The sequence below is a fragment of the Carassius gibelio genome, chromosome B15 (genome assembly GCF_023724105.1).
Source record: "Carassius gibelio isolate Cgi1373 ecotype wild population from Czech Republic chromosome B15, carGib1.2-hapl.c, whole genome shotgun sequence".
In the NCBI taxonomy this organism is placed as follows: Eukaryota; Metazoa; Chordata; class Actinopteri; order Cypriniformes; family Cyprinidae; genus Carassius; species Carassius gibelio.
The window spans coordinates 25,267,266-25,287,057 of record NC_068410.1 but is presented as its reverse complement, the minus strand read 5'-3'; the positions used below and the strand labels follow the sequence as shown (position 1 = coordinate 25,287,057).

The 19,792-nt window shown below is 35.2% G+C and overlaps 1 long non-coding RNA gene across 1 annotated transcript; it reads left to right on the top strand.

Moving 5' to 3' along the window:
• The first annotated feature begins 788 nt into the window (after nt 1-788).
• Nucleotides 789-18,479, top strand: LOC127972603 (uncharacterized). The gene is made up of 2 exons (XR_008157127.1): nt 789-1,762; nt 17,743-18,479. It is a non-coding gene; the product is annotated as an uncharacterized LOC127972603 (long non-coding RNA).
• Nucleotides 18,480-19,792: the final 1,313 nt, after the last annotated feature.

The following is a 19,792-nucleotide window of genomic DNA, read 5'->3' as shown; positions in this document are numbered from 1 at the left end:
ACATCTGAAGGCCAAAATTCCATCAGGTGTGGCAAAATGGCTCGATAGCGCCACCTATACACTTTCAACAGAGTGCGCCTCGAGCTATGTTTCACGTACATGTACAAAAATCGGTATACACATGTAACACACCAATACCTACAAAAAAGTCTCTTGGTACGAAATCCGAATCTCAACAGGAAGTCGGTTATTTAGAATTTTCTCTGCAAAACTGGCGTTGTTTTTGCCATTTTCAGGGGTTGTACTTTAACGAACTCCTCCTAGAGATTTATTCAGATCAACACCAAACCTGGTCAGTGTAATCTTAAGCCCTTTGCGATGTTAAATTGCGAAGATCTTTAGATTTCGTTAAAGGGCGTGTCCATGGTGGCCTGACAAATTTCGATGTTTCGCCATGAAAAAGGAAGTTGCTGTAACTCAGACATACAATGTCCAATCTGCCCCAAACTTCACATGTTAGATAAAACTTCTGCCCTTAACAGATCTACATGCCCACATTCAGTTATAGTCATAGCGCCACCTATTGGCAACAGGAAGTGACATGTTTTACGCTGCGACAAACTACTCCTATTATTTTTTTGAGATTAACATATATTTTGTGGTCAGTCTAATCTAAATGCCTGTGCAATGTAAACTTTTGGAGATCTTGAGTTTTTGTTAAAGGGCGTTTCCATGGCGCCATGACAAAATTTGATATCTTGCCACAGCAAGAGAAGTTGTTGTAACTCAAGTATAAAATGTTTAGTCTTCCCCAAACTTCACATGTTCGATAAGAGTCCTGGCCTGAACACATCTGAAGGCCAATATTCCATTATAATGATAGCGCCACCTGCTGGCAACGGTAAGATTGGCACATATATGGGATATACTTTGATATATTCCACTTATATTTAGGACATTAAATGCATATTTCTCAACGTTCACCTTTTTACTAAAGCCACACGATGGCGGTGAGCCCGGGTGCGAGGGCCCGTTCATCGCTGCTTGCAGCTTTAATTAGGGCTCAAGCCCAAAGGGCGAGAGGCCTATTGTTTTCCTTAGGATTATTTTTAGGGCTCAAGCCCAAAGGGCGAGAGGCCTATTGTTTTCCTTAGGATTATTTTTTATTATTATTATTATTTTTTTTTTTTTTTCCAACGTCTCGGGGGCTTTTGGGGCCCTTAACGTGCTTAAAAAGTCTTGAAAATTGGCACACAGATTGGAACCTGCGGCCATTAGGGCCGGGCAGAGACTGATACACGGGCGTGGCACAGGGGCTCTACAGCGCCCCCTGGAATATGGAGGGCCATATATCATACATTCTTGCTCGTAGACGAATGAAACTCGGTACACATATAAATCTCATCAATCCAAACAACTTTTGTATTGCATATCATAGGCTCCGCCCAACAGGAAGTTGGCTATTTAGGGTTTAGTATTCAAATTTTTCGTCAAAGTTGTGGGGGCTTTTGGGGTCCTTAACATACTCAAAAACTCTTGAAAATTTGCGCACACTTTGGAATCTGTGGCCTTTAGGAGCCTGCAGAGGCTGGGACCCGGGCGTGGCACAGGGGCTCTACGGCGCCCCCTGGAACACAGTCAGAAATGTTGATGTATAGCTCACACATACTTGCACATATTCATATGAAACTAGGTACACATATAGATCTCATCGTGCCGAACAACTTTCGTATTGCATGTCATAGGCTCCACCCAACAGGAAGTCAGCTATTTAGAGTTATGTAAAAAGCGCATGCTCTGGAATTTGAAATACTTGTCATAGGTTTTTTTCTCGATTGCCGCCAAACTTGGTCAACATGATCTCAAGACATTGGGGATGAAAAATTGCCAGGGGATTTTTGATATCTCGAACGGTTTGCTCGTGGCGAGGCGTTGAAATTATGGCGAGAAATGAGAAACAGGAAGTGTCTAATACCGTCCACATACATTTCCTGATTTTAATCAAACTTCATCAGATTATTCGTTGTATGATGTCGATCGCATATATGTGACTATTAGGAGTCAAAGTTATAGCGCCACCAACTGGCAGAAGGAAGTGTGTCATTTTCAAAATGATTTGAATTCAGCATCTTATTATTACTCGATTTGCTTCAAACTTCATCAGAATAATGTTAAAACACAGCCGATATAAATCTGCAAGGGGGATATTGATATCTAAAAAATTGTTGGCGTGGCAACATGTCAAACTGGAATACTTCTCAGGTGATTTTGAGGCAAATAACATACTTAGAATTTCACAAAACTCTGAACACACATCAGTATTTCTGATAGGAACTTAAATTGTGAATGGATTTTGGATAGCTTGAATGGTTTTGCCGTGGTGATTTTTTTAAATTACCTTACAAAGGGAATCATTATTGTATTTTTAAATTGCAGCTTCCAAACACGTCAAAGAATTTTTTCATACAGATGAAAAAGTCATTCTGAGGAAATATGTATAGTTTAACGACTTTACAACACTGTATGGATAACAGAAAATTAAAAAACTCTCAGACATCTCATCTCACTCTGTCCCTCTGTTTGAGTATATGTGCTTCAGACTTCCATTGTCTGAGAGAAATAGCGCCCCTACAGGTTCAATTCCCGGACTTTTACTTTCACTTTTAAATCGGTTAAAAATACAAACAAATACTTAGATTTAATTCACACTGACAAGCTAAACCAACATATCTGATTATTACCGGTTCAGGGCTCATGGATAAATTATTTCTGGCCAGAGATACGTGAGAAATAGGAGAGATGAATCACCGCTGTGATCACGAGCGTCTGGAGTAAAGAGCTCAGAAAAAACGAATTTATTCCTGTTTTAAAGCTTTTAAAAATAAATTATTACAGCGATATCACACAATCAACCAATTAGAACACACCAAGAGCTAAATTCAGATGTTTTTGAACTGTTTGTGTGAAAATGAAATATTTGTGGCTGCCTATCTGAAATCACCGCCTCCGATCAGCGCGTACAGTGTCCAGCTCAAAACAAACGAATTTATTCTTGTTTAAGAGCTTTTTTAAATAAAATATTACCACAAATGCACACAATAAACCCATTGTAACACTACAAGAGCTAAATGCAGGTGTTTGTGACCTGTTTAAGTGTGCAAGACTATTTGAAAGCGCGACTGGCAGAATAACATATCTCTCGAGCTGCAGGTTTCTGTCTTTCGTCGTACGAACGAACACATCACGGACAAGATTATTTCAAAATACATAATAGCTTGGCGAATATAAACGAAAACAGCCACGTGAACATAAACTGGATCTACTGGATTTGAATATTAAAGTGACCACATTTACCACTTGCTTCTGTCTTCAATTTTAATCTATATAAAAAAGGAAACTCATTCGACTTGGCTGCTTTTTTAATGTGTGCATATTTATTTATTTACCTTTTTATACATTTTGTATAATTTCATAGTTTGTGTATTACAATTATAAAAACAAAAATAAATTTAGCCACTCACATAGAAATAGCTTAGGCCTTAACCTTTTTCTGTCAGTTTTAGGGATTTTTAAAAATCCTAAAAAAAACTTATTTGTGCTGCAAATAATAATTTCAAACTCATTTGATACTGACCTATGACATCCTGTGACATTATATTTATTTGAATTTACATAATCTCATAGATGTAACAGTAAATCTGTTCAGCTCACAGATCAATACTAAGCTGTAATGCAAGCAGAACTTTCACAAATGCTTATGAGTCATTTAAGGATTTGATAACACTGTAAAATAATGTTTAATTTGTTAACATTAGCAAATTCATTGATAACACTTTATAATAACTGCACTCATTAGTAAATAGTCAGTTCATGCTTTATAAAGCCTTGTCCCAATATTAATAGTCAGTAGTAAGCAGTTTATAAATACAGCTATAAATAGCTTGTCCTTGGTTTATAAGCACATTTATTAAAAAGGAGAGTAAAGGGTCAGTTATCTTCCTATGAAAAACAAAAGATAAAAATAAACAAACAACAACACAGATTGATACAGAACTCAGAAATTTTATTGTGGATTTATGATAAAATCAGCCTGTAAATTAATTCATACTCCTCCTCATACTACTCCATACTCCTTTTTCAACATGATGCCAATATACTGAGATGTTAAATTGTGAATGGGTTTAGGATAGCTTAAATGGTGTTGCCATAGAGATTTATTAAAGTAACATAAAAAATACAATAGTTATTTTACTATATCTTTAAAATTTTTCATTCTAACTCTTCATAATTTTTTATATAAGTAGAAGTCCTCATTTGAAGGAAGCACAGTAAGTTTCATAGCTTTATCATTTTCAAGAGCCAGCATAAAATTAAAACTATCATAACTTATAAATCAAGCTTGCAATTCTTAGTACCTATAATGGCCACCAGAGGGAGCTATAGGATTACTTTTAAATAATTATTGGAGAAACGAGTATGATTTAAATAATTTATAGAAATCTTTCAAATAAAATAATATGTATTTTAGGAATTTTACTGATAAAATGACCCTCACTTAATTAGAATAACAAGCTGAAGTATTGTGAACTGTATATTAAGAATAATTCTTAATAGGCTTTATGGACAGATACGTTTTAAGTGACTCTTGAAGGTTCAGCACCACATCCTCTTTTACCACTGTTTAAAGAATTAATCTTACAGAACAGGTGTGAATGAATTTTGGATAGCTTGAATGGTTTTGTCGTGGTGATTTTTTGAAATAATAGTAAAAAAGGAACCAGTAAAAAAAAGTGCAGCTTCTAAACACTTCAAAAAAATGTACACATAGAAGACAAGTCATTCTGAGGAAATATGCATAGTTTCATGACTATACAACATTATATGGATGACAGAAAATTAAAAAACATACATCTGATGTCACTCTGTCCCTCTGTCACTGTGTGTGTGTGTTTGTGTGTGTTTTAAGTGAATTAGGTGTGAAACTATCAGTGAGCATTTAGTCTCCAGCGCCAACATTTTACAGAACTGCCACTTTCCTGGAGTCTCAGAATTACAATGTGTCAGGTTCTGAGAGATCTAAGATTCCAAAAAATTATTTAATTAGAATACCATGAAGTATTGTGAAATACTATATATTAAGACTTTATATATAGGCTTAATGAACAGATTAGAGTGACTCGTGAAGGACTAGCAGCACCTCCTCTTGTCCGATGGTTTGAGGAATATATCTTCCAGAATCTGGGATTAAGATTTAGGAGCTCATTTTTATTCCACCTCCTTTCCTGAAAGTCTGTCTTGCAGAATTGACTAAAAATTAATCTTCACATTAATTCCTAATTCTTTTGCAATTCTTTTGTCAGTTCTTCTTGACCTGTTTTTCTCTTCCAGCTTTCCTGGACTATTGTATAGCACTCATAAATGATTAAATAAAAAATAATGGTAGTTATTAAGATTGATATGGTTTGGAATTGGTAAAATGTGCTTGGAAAAAAATCACAATAAAACAATGTTTTAATGTTTAAGTTTGGAATATTAACTGACATGAATGAATGCTATATAAATATTGTTCATGTTAACATAATGTTTATAAATGAAATCTTATTGTAAAGTGTTACTAAAGTTATATATATATATATATATATATTGTTCTGTGAATGTGATTTTAAAGTCTAGATGATTCGGATTAACCCTTTAACTGCCATATCAAGTTCAAGTTCTAGTTCAAGTTCAATTTATTTGTATAGCGCATTTACAACAGCCTCCTGGCTGACCAAAGTGCTTTAACATAAGAGCAAGAATATTACACATACATAAAAATAGACCAGACAAAAAATTTAAAACCACCCATTTCAAAATGTAGCATAACACAGTAGTCAGTACACTAAGGAAAATAAAAAAGTTTTTAGCAAAGATTTAAAAATAGACAAGGAAGGGGCCAGTCTGATCTCTAAAGGCAGGGTATTCCAGAGTCGTGGCCCAGCCACTGCAAATGCACGCTCCCCTCTACGCTCCCCTCTATCCTTTAAAACCTCACTGCCAGAGGGATATTGTGAATGCATGTGCCCGCTGGGCACAGTTTACCTGATGCCACCGGGGTGGTGATGGCATTGGTGGCTTGAGCCCGCCATCGCTGCTTGCAGCTATATTTTTAGGGCTCAAGCCCAAAGGGCGAGAGGCCTATTGTTTTCCTTAGGATTATTTTTTATTATTATTATTATTATTATTTTTTTCCAACGTCTCGGGGGCTTTTGGGGCCCTTAACGTGCTTAAAAAGTCTTGAAAATTGGCACACAGATTGGAACCTGCGGCCATTAGGGTCGGGCAGAGACTGATACACGGGCGTGGCACAGGGGCTCTACAGCGCCCCCTGGAATACTGAGGGCCATATATCATACATACTTGCACGTAGACACATGAAACTCGGTACACATGTAGATCTCATTAAACCAAACAAATTTCGTACTGCATGTCATAGGCTCCGCCCAACAGGAAGTTGGCTATTTAGGGTTTATTATTCATATTTTTGGTCAAAGTTGTGGGGGCTTTTGGGGTCCTTAACATACTCAAAAACTCTTGAAAATTTGCGCACACTTTGGAATCTGTGGCCTTTAGGAGCCTGCAGAGGTTGGGACCCGGGCGTGGCACAGGGGCTCTATGGCGCCCCCTGGAACACAGTCATAAATGTTGATGTATAGCTCACACATACTTGCACATATTCATATGAAACTCAGTACACATATAGATCTCATTGTGCCGAACAATTTTCGTATTGCATGTCATTGGGCTCCGCCCAACAGGAAGTCAGCTATTTAGAGTTATGTAAAAAGCGCATGCTCTGGAATTTGATATACTTGTCATAGGTTTTTTACTCGTTTACCACCAAACTCGGTCAACATGATCTCAAGACATTGGGGATGAAAAATTGCCAGGGGATTTTTGATATCTCGAACGGTTTGCTCGTGGCGAGGCGTTGAAATTATGGCGAGAATTGAGAAACAGGAAGTGTCTAATACCATCCACATACATTTCCTGATTTCAATCAAACTTCATCAGATTATTCATTGTATGATGTCGATCACATATATGTGACTATTAGGAGTTAAGGTTATAGCGCCACCAACTGGCAGCAGGAAGTGTGTCATTTTCAAAATACTTTGAATTCAGCATCTTATTTTTACTCGATTTGCTTCAAACTTCATCAGAATAATGTTAAAACACAGCCGATATGAATCTGCTGGGGGAAATTGGATAGCTAAAAATATTGTTGCCGTGGCAACATGTCAAACTGGAATACTTCTCAGGTGATTTTGAGGCATATAACATGCTTAGAATTTCATCAAACTCAGAACACATATCAGTATTTATGATAACTAGACACTGGCAAAAGTTCATAAGAGGGCGTGGAAGAGGCACTCTATAGCGCCACCTTTTGTCAAAAGTGGGTGGGTTAGTTTTAGCTACAGACACCAAACTCGGTAAAAAAATTGTTCTTATCAAGACGGACAACTTTCTAATTCACAGTCATCAGCTACAATCAACAGGAAGTCAGCTATTTTGATTTGAATGTGGATTTTTTTTTACATTTAGTTGTGAATTAATGCATACTGCTCAGAGGAGAGTAACACTATACACACCAAACTTTTTCTACATGATGCCAAAACATTTTAAACAACTTAAATTGCCAATGGATTTTGGATAGCTTGAACGGTTTTGTCGTGGTGATTTTTTTTAATGACAGTAAAACTGGAATTATTAATTTTCCTGCATTTTTAAATTCCAAACACTTCAAAACCTTTTTTCATACAGACAAAAAGTCATTCTGAGTAAATATGGATAGTTTCACGACTTTACAACACTGTATGGATAATAGAAAATTAAAAAACTGTCAGACATCTCATATCACTCTGTCCCTCTGTTTGAGTATATGTGCTTCAGACTTCCATTGTCTGAGAGAAATTGCGCCCCTACAGGTGCAATTACCGGAGATTTAGTTTCTCTTTTAAATCGGTTAAAATACAAATAAATACTTGGATTTAATTCACACTGACAAGCTAAACCAACATATATGATTATTATCAGGTCAGGGCTCATTAATAATGGATGTGTGGTCAGTGATACGTGAGAAACACGAGAGATGAATCACCGCTCTGAGCATGAGCATCTGGAATGATGAGCTCAGAAAAAACGAGTTTATTCTTGTTTTATAGCTATTAAAAATAAAGTATTGCAGCGATATCACACAATTCACCAATTAGAACACACCAAGAGCTAAATTAAGATGTTTTTGAACTGTTTGTGTGAAAATGAAATATTTGAGGCTGCCTATATGAAATCACGCCTCCGATCTGCGCGTACAGTGTCCAGCTCAAAACAAACGAATTTATTCTTGTTTAAGAGCTTTTTTAAATAAAATATTACCACAAATGCACACAATAAACCCATTGTAACACTACAAGAGCTAAATGCAGGTGTTTGTGACCCGTTTAAGTTTGAAAGACTATTTGAAAGCGCGACTGGCAGAATAACATATATCTCTCGAGCTGCAGGATTCTGCCTTTCGTCGTAAGAACGAACACATCACGGACAAGATTATTTCAAAATAGCTTGGCGAATATAAACGAAAACAGCCACGTGAACGTAAACCGTTGAGAAATATATCTGAAGTGGATCTACTGGATTTGAATATTAAGTGACCGCATATACCAGCTGCTTCTGTCTTCAATTTTAATCTATATAAAAAATGTAATTCATTCATCTTGGCTGCGTTTTTAATGTGTGTACGTATTTATTTATTTATTATTTTGCTCTAACAAGAATTAATCTATATTTAATTAAATCAATTACATTTTATTTTACATTTGATTTGTCCATTTCTGCATCTAAACGCCTAAAAACCTAAAACATGCTCTATTATACTATTGTTAGCAATTTCTTTATCGTCCAATTTATCTGGTGTACACACTTTTATTTTCATAATAAACTTGTTTGTTAGATTATACACAGTTACAGTGGTCTATAATAAATATTAACAGGTTTTATTCAAGCTGTTTAGAATGATTGCAGTAGGCTAAAAAACATTGGAAAACAATAACTGTTGTACTTTTTTATATATTTTGTATAATTTCATAGTTTATGCATTATAGTTATAAAAACAAATAAATTTTGCCACTCACATAGAAATCTTAGGCCTTATCCTTATCTTACAGTTTTAGGAATTTTAAAAAATCGTAAAAAACCTTATTTGTGCTGCAAATAATAATTTCAAACTCAAAAAGTAAATAGTCAGTTCATGCTTTATAAAGCCTTGTCCCAATATTAATAGTCAGTAGTAAGCAGTTTATAAATACAGCTATAAATAGCTTGTTTTTGAATTATAAGCACATTTATTAAAAAGGAGAGTAAAGGATCAGTTATCTTCCTATGAAAAATAAAAAAATAAAAATAAACAAACAACAACACAGATTGATACAGAACTCAGAAATTCTATTGTGGATTTATGATAAAATCAGCCTGTAAATGAATTCATACTCCTCCAAGAAGACACAAGTAGTTCACACCAAACTTTTTTTTTAACATGAATCCAATATACTGAAGATGTTAAATTGCGAATGGGTTTAGGACACCTTAAATGGTGTGGCCATAGCAATTTATTAAAGTAACATAAAAAAATACAATAGTTATTTTACTATATCTTTAAATTTTTTCATTCCAAACTCTTCATAATTTTTTATATACGTAGAAGTCATCATTTGAAGGAACCACAGTAAGTTTCAAAGCTTTATCATTTTCAAGAGCCAGCAAAAAAATTAAAACTATCATAACTTATAAATGAAGCTTGCAATTCTTAGTACCAATAATGGCCACCTGATGGAGCTATAGGATCACTTTTAAATAATTATTGTAGAAACAAGTATGACTTAAATCATTTATAGAAATCTTTCAAAGAAAAATAATATGAATTTTATGTATTTTACTGATAAAATGACCCTCACTGTCAGGGTTTGGTAGGGAGGAACTCAAATGCAGACAGGATTTACAACACAAACAGGTTTATTTACAAAAAAGGGGAAAAACAAAAACCCACGAGGGGGAAAACACTGGCTAGGGAAGACACTAAATGATTCTGCAAAACACAATAAACAAGGCAAACAAAGACACTGAACACTAACTACAAATAAACACTCACAGTAATACAAAACACTTCTTCAGGAACAATCGTAGCTGTGGAATAATCTCAGACGAGGTACAAACACAAATGTTAGGGAACAAATCTCAATGACAATGAACCGACGCAAGACAGAGCACACTTGGAGACCTAAATAGGGGAAACAATCAAGACACGACAGGTGGCACAGATGGGACAATCAAGACACGACTAGGTTAACAAGGGGGGCGGGGCAAGGGAACGAGACAACACAAGCACATGGCCCAAAGACAAGGCCATGCGCTTGTACACAAAACAAGGGTCTGTCATGATCCTGCCTCAAGACTAGGAAAAATCAAGGACACGAGGGCAGGATCATGACACTCACTTAATTAGAATAACAAGCTGAAGTATTGTGAACTGTATATTAAGAATAATTCTTAATAGGCTTTATGGACAGATACGTTTTGAGTGACTCTTGAAGGTTCAGCCCCACATCCTCTTTTACCACTGTTTAAAGAATTTATCTTACAGAACAGGTGCGGATGAATTTTGGATAGCTTGAATGGTTTTGTCGTGGTGATTTATTGAAATAACAGTAAAAAAGTAACCAGTAAATGTCTTTTATTTTTTTAAAGTGCAGCTTCTAAACACTTCAAAAAAATGTACACATAGAAGACAAGTCATTCTGAGGAAATATGCATAGTTTCATGACTATACAACACTATATGGATGATAGAAAATTAAAAAACTATCATAAATCTGATGTCACTCTGTCCCTCTGTCACTGTGGGTAATGTGTGTGTGTGTGTGTGTGTGTGTGTTAAATGAATTAGGTGTGAAACTATCAGGGAGCATTTAGTCTCCAGTGCCAACATTTTACAGAACTGCCACTTTCCTGGAGTCTCAGAATTACAATGTGTCAGGTTCTGAGAAATCAAAGATTCCAAAAAATGATTTAATTAGAATACCATGAAGTATTGTGAAATACTATATATTAAGACTTTATATATAGGCTTTATGAATAGATTAGAGTGACTCGTGAAGGACCAGCACCACCTCCTCTTGTCCGATGGTTTGAGGAATATATCTTCCAGAATCCGGGATTAAGATTTAGGAGCTCATTTTTATTCCACCTCCTTTCCTGAAAGTCTGTCTTGCAGAATTGACTAAAAATTAATCTTCACATTAATTCCTAATTATTTTGCAATTCTTTTTGTCAGTTCTTCTTGACCTGTTTTTTTCTTCTTCTTTTCTGACCTCATGACCCAGTCAGCATTTTTTGTACAATGGTCAAGTCTTAACTTATCCATTTCTGTATTGCATTTGTGTTTGATATTTCTCATGGGTATTTCATAATTTTCGACTTTACAGTTTGAGTTAAAACTCTTTTTTAGCGCATTCCATCTGCAAAAGAAAACATGCCTAATAATTCTACACACATGAATATAAAGTGTTTTTCTCTTCCAGCTTTCCTGGACTATTGTATAGCACTTATAAATGATTAAATAAATATAATGGTAGTTATTAAGATTGATATGGTTTGGAATTGGTAAAATGTTCTTGGAAAAAAATCACAATAAAACAATGTTTTAATGTTTAAGTTTGGAATATTAACTGACATGAATGAATGCTATATAAATATTGTTCATGTTAACATAATGTTTATAAATGAAATCTTATTGTAAAGTGTTACTAAAGTTATAAATATATATATATATATATATATATATATATATATATATATATATATATATATATATATATATATTGTTCTGTGAATGTAATTTTAAAGTCTAGATGATTCGGATTAACCCTTTAACTGCCATATCCTTTAAAACCTCACTGCCAGAGGGATATTGTGAATGCATGTGCCCGCTGGGCACACTTTACCTGATGCCACCGGGGTGGCGATGGCATTGGTGGCTTGAGCCCGCCATCGCTGCTTGCAGCTATATTATTATTATTAGGGCTCAAGCCCAAAGGGCGAGAGGCCTATTGTTTTCCTTAGGATTATTTTTTATTATTATTATTATTATTATTATTTTTTTTTTCCAACGTCTCGGGGGCTTTTGGGGCCCTTAACGTGCTTAAAAAGTCTTGAAAATTGGCACACAGATTGGAACCTGCGGCCATTAGGGCCGGGCAGAGACTGATACACGGGCGTGGCACAGGGGCTCTACAGCGCCCCCTGGAATATGGAGGGCCATATATCATACATTCTTGCTCGTAGACGAATGAAACTCGGTACACATATAAATCTCATCAATCCAAACAACTTTTGTATTGCATATCATAGGCTCCGCCCAACAGGAAGTTGGCTATTTAGGGTTTAGTATTCAAATTTTTCGTCAAAGTTGTGGGGGCTTTTGGGGTCCTTAACATACTCAAAAACTCTTGAAAATTTGCGCACACTTTGGAATCTGTGGCCTTTAGGAGCCTGCAGAGGCTGGGACCCGGGCGTGGCACAGGGGCTCTACGGCGCCCCCTGGAACACAGTCAGAAATGTTGATGTATAGCTCACACATACTTGCACATATTCATATGAAACTCAGTACACATATAGATCTCATCGTGCCGAACAACTTTCGTATTGCATGTCATAGGCTCCGCCCAACAGGAAGTCAGCTATTTAGAGTTATGTAAAAAGCGCATGCTCTGGAATTTGAAATACTTGTCATAGGTTTTTTTCTCGATTGCCGCCAAACTTGGTCAACATGATCTCAAGACATTGGGGATGAAAAATTGCCAGGGGATTTTTGATATCTCGAACGGTTTGCTCGTGGCGAGGCGTTGAAATTATGGCGAGAAATGAGAAACAGGAAGTGTCTAATACCGTCCACATACATTTCCTGATTTTAATCAAACTTCATCAGATTATTCGTTGTATGATGTCGATCGCATATATGTGACTATTAGGAGTCAAAGTTATAGCGCCACCAACTGGCAGAAGGAAGTGTGTCATTTTCAAAATGATTTGAATTCAGCATCTTATTATTACTCGATTTGCTTCAAACTTCATCAGAATAATGTTAAAACACAGCCGATATAAATCTGCAAGGGGGATATTGATATCTAAAAAATTGTTGGCGTGGCAACATGTCAAACTGGAATACTTCTCAGGTGATTTTGAGGCATATAACATACTTAGAATTTCACAAAACTCTGAACACACATCAGTATTTCTGATAGGAACTTAAATTGTGAATGGATTTTGGATAGCTTGAATGGTTTTGCCGTGGTGATTTTTTTAAATGACCTTACAAAGGGAATCATTATTGTATTTTTAAATTGCAGCTTCCAAACACGTCAAAGAATTTTTTCATACAGATGAAAAAGTCATTCTGAGGAAATATGTATAGTTTCACAACTTTACAACACTGTATGGATAACAGAAAATTAAAAAACTGTCAGACATCTCATCTCACGCTGTCCCTCTGTTTGAGTATATGTGCTTCAGACTTCCATTGTCTGAGAGAAATAGCGCCCCTACAGGTTCAATTCCCGAACTTTTACTTTCACTTTTAAATCGGTTAAAAATACAAACAAATACTTAGATTTAATTCACACTGACAAGCTAAACCAACATATCTGATTATTACCGGTTCAGGGCTCATGGATAAATTATTTCTGGCCAGAGATATGTGAGAAATAGGAGAGATGAATCACTGCTGTGACCACGAGCGTCTGGAGTAAAGAGCTCAGAGAAAACGAATTTATTCCTGTTTTAAAGCTTTTAAAAATAAATTATTACAGCGATATCACACAATCAACCAATTAGAACACACCAAGAGCTAAATTCAGATGTTTTTGAACTGTTTGTGTGAAAATGAAATATTTGTGGCTGCCTATCTGAAATCACCGCCTCCGATCAGCGCGTACAGTGTCGAGCTCAAAACAAACGAATTTATTCTTGTTTAAGAGCTTTTTTAAATAAAATATTACCACAAATGCACACAATAAACCCATTGTAACACTACAAGAGCTAAATGCAGGTGTTTGTGACCTGTTTAAGTGTGCAAGACTATTTGAAAGCGCGACTGGCAGAATAACACATCTCTCGAGCTGCAGGATTCTGCCTTTCGTCGTACGAACGAACACATCATGGACAAGATTATTTCAAAATACATAATAGCTTGGCGAATATAAACGAAAACAGCCACGTAACATAAACTGGATCTACTGGATTTGAATATTAAAGTGACCACATTTACCACTTGCTTCTGTCTTCAATTTTAATCTATATAAAAAAGGAAACTCATTCGACTTGGCTGCTTTTTTAATGTGTGCGTATTTATTTATTTACCTTTTTATACATTTTGTATAATTTCATAGTTTGTGTATTACAATTATGAAAACAAAAATAAATTTAGCCACTCACATAGAAATAGCTTAGGCCTTAACCTTTTTCTGTCAGTTTTAGGGATTTTTAAAAATCCTAAAAAAAACTTATTTGTGCTGCAAATAATAATTTCAAACTCATTTGATACTGACCTATGACATCCTGTGACATTATATTTATTTGAATTTACATAATCTCATAGATGTAACAGTAAATCTGTTCAGCTCACAGATCAATACTAAGCTGTAATGCAAGCAGAACTTTCACAAATGCTTATGAGTCATTTAAGGATTTGATAACACTGTAAAATAATGTCTAATTTGTTAACATTAGCAAATTCATTGATAACACTTTATAATAACTGCACTCATTAGTAAATAGCCAGTTCATGCTTTATAAAGCCTTGTCCCAATATTAATAGTCAGTAGTAAGCAGTTTATAAATACAGCTATAAATAGCTTGTCCTTGGTTTATAAGCACATTTATTAAAAAGGAGAGTAAAGGGTCAGTTATCTTCCTATGAAAAATAAAAGATAAAAATAAACAAACAACAACACAGATTGATACAGAACTCAGAAATTTTATTGTGGATTTATGATAAAATCAGCCTGTAAATGAATTCATACTCCTCCTCATACTACTCCATACTCCTTTTTCAACATGATGCCAATATACTGAGATGTTAAATTGTGAATGGGTTTAGGATAGCTTAAATGGTGTTGCCATAGAGATTTATTAAAGTAACATAAAAAATACAATAGTTATTTTACTATATCTTTAAAATTTTTCATTCTAACTCTTCATAATTTTTTATATAAGTAGAAGTCCTCATTTGAAGGAAGCACAGTAAGTTTCATAGCTTTATCATTTTCAAGAGCCAGCATAAAATTAAAACTATCATAACTTATAAATCAAGCTTGCAATTCTTAGTACCTATAATGGCCACCAGAGGGAGCTATAGGATTACTTTTAAATAATTATTGGAGAAACGAGTATGATTTAAATAATTTATAGAAATCTTTCAAATAAAATAATATGTATTTTAGGAATTTTACTGATAAAATGACCCTCACTTAATTAGAATAACAAGCTGAAGTATTGTGAACTGTATATTAAGAATAATTCTTAATAGGCTTTATGGACAGATACGTTTTAAGTGACTCTTGAAGGTTCAGCACCACATCCTCTTTTACCACTGTTTAAAGAATTAATCTTACAGAACAGGTGTGAATGAATTTTGGATAGCTTGAATGGTTTTGTCGTGGTGATTTTTTTGAAATAATAGTAAAAAAGGAACCAGTAAAAAAAAGTGCAGCTTCTAAACACTTCAAAAAAATGTACACATAGAAGACAAGTCATTCTGAGGAAATATGCATAGTTTCATGACTATACAACATTATATGGATGACAGAAAATTAAAAAACATACATCTGATGTCACTCTGTCCCTCTGTCACTGTGTGTGTGTGTTTGTGTGTGTTTTAAGTGAATTAGGTGTGAAACTATCAGTGAGCATTTAGTCTCCAGCGCCAACATTTTACAGAACTGCCACTTTCCTGGAGTCTCAGAATTACAATGTGTCAGGTTCTGAGAGATCTAAGATTCCAAAAAAATATTTAATTAGAATACCATGAAGTATTGTGAAATACTATATAATAAGACTTTATATATAGGCTTAATGAACAGATTAGACTGACTCGTGAAGGACCAGCACCACCTCCTCTTGTTTGATGGTTTGAGGAATATATCTTCCAGAATCTGGGATTAAGATTTAGGAGCTCATTTTTATTCCACCTCCTTTCCTGAAAGTCTGTCTTGCAGAATTGACTAAAAATTAATCTTCACATTAATTCCTAATTCTTTTGCAATTCTTTTGTCAGTTCTTCTTGACCTGTTTTTCTCTTCCAGCTTTCCTGGACTATTGTATAGCACTCATAAATGATTAAATAAAAAATAATGGTAGTTATTAAGATTGATATGGTTTGGAATTGGTAAAATGTGCTTGGAAAAAATCACAATAAAACAATGTTTTAATGTTTAAGTTTGGAATATTAACTGACATGAATGAATGCTATATAAATATTGTTCATGTTAACATAATGTTTATAAATGAAATCTTATTGTAAAGTGTTACTAAAGTTATATATATATATATATATATATATATTGTTCTGTGAATGTGATTTTAAAGTCTAGATGATTCGGATTAACCCTTTAACTGCCATATCAAGTTCAAGTTCAAGTTCAATTTATTTGTATAGCGCATTTACAACAGCCTCCTGGCTGACCAAAGTGCTTTAACATAAGAGCAAGAATATTACACATACATAAAAATAGACCAGACAAAAAATTTAAAACCACCCATTTCAAAATGTAGCATAACACAGTAGTCAGTACACTAAGGAAAATAAAAAAGTTTTTAGCAAAGATTTAAAAATAGACAAGGAAGGGGCCAGTCTGATCTCTAAAGGCAGGGTATTCCAGAGTCGTGGCCCAGCCACTGCAAATGCACGCTCCCCTCTACGCTCCCCTCTATCCTTTAAAACCTCACTGCCAGAGGGATATTGTGAATGCATGTGCCCGCTGGGCACAGTTTACCTGATGCCACCGGGGTGGTGATGGCATTGGTGGCTTGAGCCCGCCATCGCTGCTTGCAGCTATATTTATTATTATTATTATTATTTTTTTCCAACGTCTCGGGGGCTTTTGGGGCCCTTAACATGCTTAAAAAGTCTTGAAAATTGGCACACAGATTGGAACCTGCGGCCATTAGGGCCGGGCAGAGACTGATACACGGGCGTGGCACAGGGGCTCTACAGCGCCCCCTGGAATATGGAGGGCCATATATCATACATTCTTGCTCGTAGACGTATGAAACTCGGTACACATATAAATCTCATCAATCCAAACAACTTTTGTATTGCATATCATAGGCTCCGCCCAACAGGAAGTTGGCTATTTAGGGTTTAGTATTCAAATTTTTCGTCAAAGTTGTGGGGGCTTTTGGGGTCCTTAACATACTCAAAAACTCTTGAAAATTTGCGCACACTTTGGAATCTGTGGCCTTTAGGAGCCTGCAGAGGCTGGGACCCGGGCGTGGCACAGGGGCTCTACGGCGCCCCCTGGAACACAGTCAGAAATGTTGATGTATAGCTCACACATACTTGCACATATTCATATGAAACTCAGTACACATATAGATCTCATCGTGCCGAACAACTTTCGTATTGCATGTCATAGGCTCCGCCCATCAGGAAGTCAGCTATTTAGAGTTATGTAAAAAGCGCATGCTCTGGAATTTGAAATACTTGTCATAGGTTTTTTGCTCGATTGCCGCCAAACTCGGTCAACATGATCTCAAGACACTGGGGATGAAAAATTGCCAGGGGATTTTTGATATCTCGAACGGTTTGCTCGTGGCGAGGCGTTGAAATTATGGCGAGAAATGAGAAACAGGAAGTGTCTAATACCGTCCACATACATTTCCTGATTTTAATCAAACTTCATCAGATTATTCTTTGTATGATGTCGATCGCATATATGTGACTATTAGGAGTCAAAGTTATAGCGCCACCAACTGGCAGAAGGAAGTGTGTCATTTTCAAAATGATTTGAATTCAGCATCTTATTATTACTCGATTTGCTTCAAACTTCATCAGAATAATGTTAAAACACAGCCGATATAAATCTGCAAGGGGGATATTGATATCTAAAAAATTGTTGGCGTGGCAACATGTCAAACTGGAATACTTCTCAGGTGATTTTGAGGCAAATAACATACTTAGAATTTCACAAAACTCTGAACACACATCAGTATTTCTGATAGGAACTTAAATTGTGAATGGATTTTGGATAGCTTGAATGGTTTTGCCGTGGTGATTTTTTAAAATGACAATAAAGATGGAATTATTAATTTTCCTGCATTTTTAAATTCCAAACACTTCAAAACCTTTTTTCATACAGAAAAAAAGTTATTCTGAGTAAATATGCATAGTTTCATGACTTTACAACACTGTATGGATAACAGAAAATTAAAAAACTGTCAGACATCTCATATCACTCTGTCCCTCTGTTTGAGTGTGTGTGCTTAGACTTCCATTGTCTGAGAGAAATAGCGCCCCTACAGGTGCAGTTACCGGACTAAAAAAGGGAGGAGACTGTCTTTTGGTTTCGATTTTAAATCGGTTAAAATACAAATAAATACTTGGATTTAATTCACAATGACAAGCTAAACCAACATATATGATTATTATCAGGTCAGGGCTCATTAATAATTGATGTGTGGTCAGTGATACGTGAGAAACACGAGAGATGAATCACCGCTCTGAGCACCAGCGTGTGGAATGACGAGCTCAGAAAAAACGAGTTTATTCTTGTTTTATAGCTATTAAAAATAAAGTATTGCAGCGATATCACACAATTCACCAATTAGAGCACACCAAGAGCTAAATTAAGATGTTTTTGAACTGTTTGTGTGAAAATGAAATATTTGCGGCTGCCTATCTGAAATCACTGCCTCCGATCAGCGCGCACAGTGTCACAAGTTCAAAACTAACGAATTTATTCTTGTTTAAGAGCTTTTTAAAATAAATTATTGCCATAAATGCACACAATACATCCATTATAACACAACACAAGCTAAATATAGGTGTTTGTGACCCGTTTAAGTATGCAAGACTATTTGAAAGCGCGACTGGCAGAATAACATATATCTCTCTCGAGCTGCAGGTTTCTGCCTTTCGTCGTAAGAACGAACACATCACGGACAAGATTATTTCAAAATACATAATAGCTTGGCTAATATAAACGAAAACAGCCACGTGAACATAAACTGTTGAGAATTAAATCTGAAGTGGATCTACTGGATTTTAATATTAAGTGACCGCATATACCAGCTGCTTCTGTCTTCAATTTTAATCTATATAAAAAATTAAACTCATTCATCTTGGCTGCTTTTTTAATGTGTGTACGTATTTATTTATTATTTTGCTCTAACAAGACTTAATCTATATTTAATTAAATCAATTACATTTTATTTTACATTTGATTTGTCCATTTCTGCATCTAAACGCCTAAAAACCTAAAACATGCTCTATTATACTATTGTTAGCAATTTCTTTATCGTCCAAGTTATCTGGTGTACACGCTTTTATTTTCATAATAAACTCGTTTGTTAGATTATACACAGTTATAGTGGTCTATAATAAATATTGACAGGTTTTATTCAAGATGTTTAGAATGATCGCCGTAGGCTAATGTTTTTAAATGTAAATCCAAAAAAAAAAAAAAATTTAAATAAATAAAAAACATTGGAAAAGAATAACTTGTACTTTTTTATACATTTTGTATAGTTTCATAGTTTATGCA